Below are 3,549 nucleotides of genomic sequence, written 5' to 3'. Positions count from 1 at the left end.
CCTGGTGTCGCTTGGAAGTCTCTGTCGGAGACCAGCGGAGCGGTTCAATGCCAGTTATCTCATAATTGAGACCAATAGAGCTTATTGGTTCTAATTGTTTAAACAATTCAAAGAAAAGGGTAAATGGGTAATTTTCACAACCTGAGCCACCGTGGCAGCGATTTTATTTAATCCAATCCAAAACTACACGTTGTATAATATGGAAAAATAGGAAATTTAACAAATGCTTAGTAGTACGGGGTTGGTTAAAAAATTATGGGACGTGCATGTGTTGGAATATTATACAACCATCAAAAATTACCTAAAGTGAGGAGGATTTAACTCACTGGAGAATTGAGCGTAACAGGACAGTAATTAATACAGTGTTATATACTCGAAGGACTAGAGAGAAGATCTGGGAAAAAATACCAGGATATGGAGAAATTTAGTTTGAAAATATGACATTGCAAATCAGTAGGCAAAGACAAGTTGTCCAAAAAATGATGTTGGAGCAGCTGATTAGCCATTTAGAAAAAAAAATCTAAGTAAATCTTTATGGATTAAATGTTTAAATGTTAAAACTTTAGAAGAAAATATGAGAATATATTCAAAAGATTGAGGTTGTGAAAGCCTTCAAGAACAGCAACACAGAAATCCTAATGAAAAATATTCATAGATTTGATAACATAATCATACCACAGTTTTATTCCATGAAAATTCCAGAATTTTCTGAACAGATTTTTAAAAATTCACCATACATAAAGCCCTTTAAAAACACAAGTTGGAAGAAGACAAAGGATTGGTAGCCATACTTTAGAATAAACTCATACAGATCGATAGGAAAAACTCCCATTGGAAGAGAACAAGGCAAGATGTCAACTATTGTTTAATTGGTACACGGTTTCAGTTTGGAAAGATGCAAAAATTATGGAATTGAGCAGTGGTAATGGTTGTGCGACATCATGAATGTACTTAAGGACACTGGACTGCACGCTTAAAAATGGTTATAATGGGGAGCACCTGGGTGGCTCAGTCAGTTGAGCTTCCGACTCTTGATTTCGGCTCAGGTAATGAAATCCCTGTTCCTGAATTCAAGCCCCACGTCAGACTCCTTGCTGGCAGCGTGGAGCCTGCTTGGGATTTTCTCTTCCTCTCTCTCTGCTCCTACTCTACAAGCTCACTCACTTTCACCCTGTCTCTCAAAAATAAATAAAGCTTTAAAAGAATGGTTATAATGGTTAAATTTCTGTGTATTTTGCCACAGTAAATTATGAAAAGTTGTAAATACACGTATGCCATTTTCTCATTGTGACTGTGTAACTCTTGCGTGAGGTTAATATCTAAATTACCTGCTTCAAGTAAATTTCAGTGCCTGTATTTTCTAAGCATTGCGCTGAAATCTGAAAGGAGAAGAGAAAGAAAAATTAAAAAGGTTAATTAAAAATTAACCCCATTCTCACGAGGCGCCTGGGTGGCTTAGTCGGTTGGGCGTCCGACTTTCGCTTGGGTCGTGATCTCGCGGTTCGTGGGTTCGAGCCCCGCGTCTGGCTCTGTGCTGGCTGCCAGTTCCGAGCCTGGAGCCTGTTTCGGAGTCTGTGGCTCCCTCTCTCTCTGACCCTCCCCTGCTCACGCTGTCTCTCTCTCTCTCCTAGAAATAAAAAAAAAAAAATTAACCCCATTCTTGAAGATCTTACACTTTTAACCTAAAGGGACACATTAACTTTTGTATCATCCTTGTGAATTACCAGAGAGCAACCTATTTAGAATCTAGTCTGGAAAGGACTATGAAGTGATTTTAGATGGCACGGATCTCAAGTTTGGCCCAGATGTATTGGCTTACTGCTCCAAAGTCCTCTTGGCTTTCCATTCTCATAGTGATTTTCCAATTTTAGCATGCATCTGAATCACCTGGAGGGCTTGTTAAAACAATCTCAATTTTCATATTAGGCAGGTTTGGACCAGGGCTTGCAAATTTGCATTTACAGTAAGTTCCCAGGTGATGCCCCTGAATAAATTTTTGTTGAATAAATCACTTGAAAGAAAATAACAGAATAAATATTAATAAATTTGATATTTCATTTCATTTTTTAAAAAGCTTGCTTTTTAAAATTTGTTTCTTTTTTTTAAAAACTTCTTAATGTTTATTTATTTTTGAGAGAGAGAGAAAGAGAGACAGAGTGTGAGTGGGGGAGAGGCAGAGAGAGAGGGAGACACAGAATCCAAAGCAGGCTCCAGGCTCTGAGCTGTCAGCACAGAGCCTGACGCGGGGCTCAAACTCATATACCATGAGATCATGACCTGAGCTGAAGTTGGATACTTAACAGACTGAACCATCCCGGTGCCCCTGTTTCTCTTGAAGGGATGGATCAGGTAACAATGAACCCAGAGACCTGCAATGGCAACAATTAGCTGATACTGAGTGGTGTTGGGGCGCTTAGGCCACAGCTGCTACAATCCCTTGCAATCCTTCCCTTATTACACCTGCTTCCCCTCATTCGCCCCCACCAGATATCAGCACTTACCCTCAGGTCAACCTGTGACTTCTTTCTGATTCCCTAAAGAACTGAATTTAAAAACCAAAAATCCAGGAACAGTCTACTGACTTCTCTGTTTTCTGCTGTCACATCCTTTTTCTGAGATATTAGTGCAAAAAATTCATGGTCTGAATAGAAGGCTGGCATTTGGGGAAGGGAAATCACAAAGGGAAAAATGGCTGACACCTTGGAATACTGTACTATCACTTAAATATAAAATGTTGCGGTAGCCAGATGAGAAGGTGACTGATGCCGTGGACAAGTGGGTAGGGAAATGGGGGCATTGGTTAAAGGAGAGAAAAAGAAAGGGGAAAGCAGAGGTGTCCAAGCTGAACTTCCATTTACTGAGCATTTACTCTTTGCCAGGCATTGGAATAACCACTTCGTGTGCATTCTCTGATTTAATGATCAACTGCAGGGAGGTAAGTATGATTATCTCCACCTGATAGGCGAAGAGACTAAGGCTCATAGGGATTAAGAAATTTGCCAAGCAGAGCTGGAATTTAAATCCATAATTATCTAAGATGCTTTCAACTGCTCTATCATAATAGCACACTGGATGGATGGGTGGCAGAAGATATTTCAAGCAGAGAAAAACAGCATGAGCAATAGCATGAAGACTTTACACAAAAACCATATTCTGGCAATTGAGGTGGCCCTCCACAGGGCTTGTCTACAAGGAAGTGTCTGTAGGTGACATTAGAAAGATCCATTGGGGCTGGGCCATTATTAGCCTTTATGCCACATTAAAAAAATAAGACCTTATTCTAAGAGGCTTCAACATGAAGATACTATAAACAAAAAAGGATTATCTTCTCTTCTTCAAAACCTCGATGCATCCAGACTGGGAGAAAACATGTGTGATCCTGGTTTCCAAACTTGAATAAATTCATAACAGAACTAGAAAAGGCCAGAACAATGTTGGAGAAAGAATATGGGCTTTTCAGTCTGAAAAGGCAAGGGCAAAGAGGGATTCTGTGAAGCCTATCACTTCATAAACAGCAAGGTGGGGGGGGGGCGGGGGGGGCAGGGAGTG

Source organism: Crocuta crocuta, unplaced genomic scaffold, assembly GCF_008692635.1.
Source record: "Crocuta crocuta isolate KB4526 unplaced genomic scaffold, BGI_CrCroc_1.0 scaffold193, whole genome shotgun sequence".
Lineage (NCBI taxonomy): Eukaryota > Metazoa > Chordata > Mammalia > Carnivora > Hyaenidae > Crocuta > Crocuta crocuta.
Note: the sequence above shows the minus strand (reverse complement) of the source record.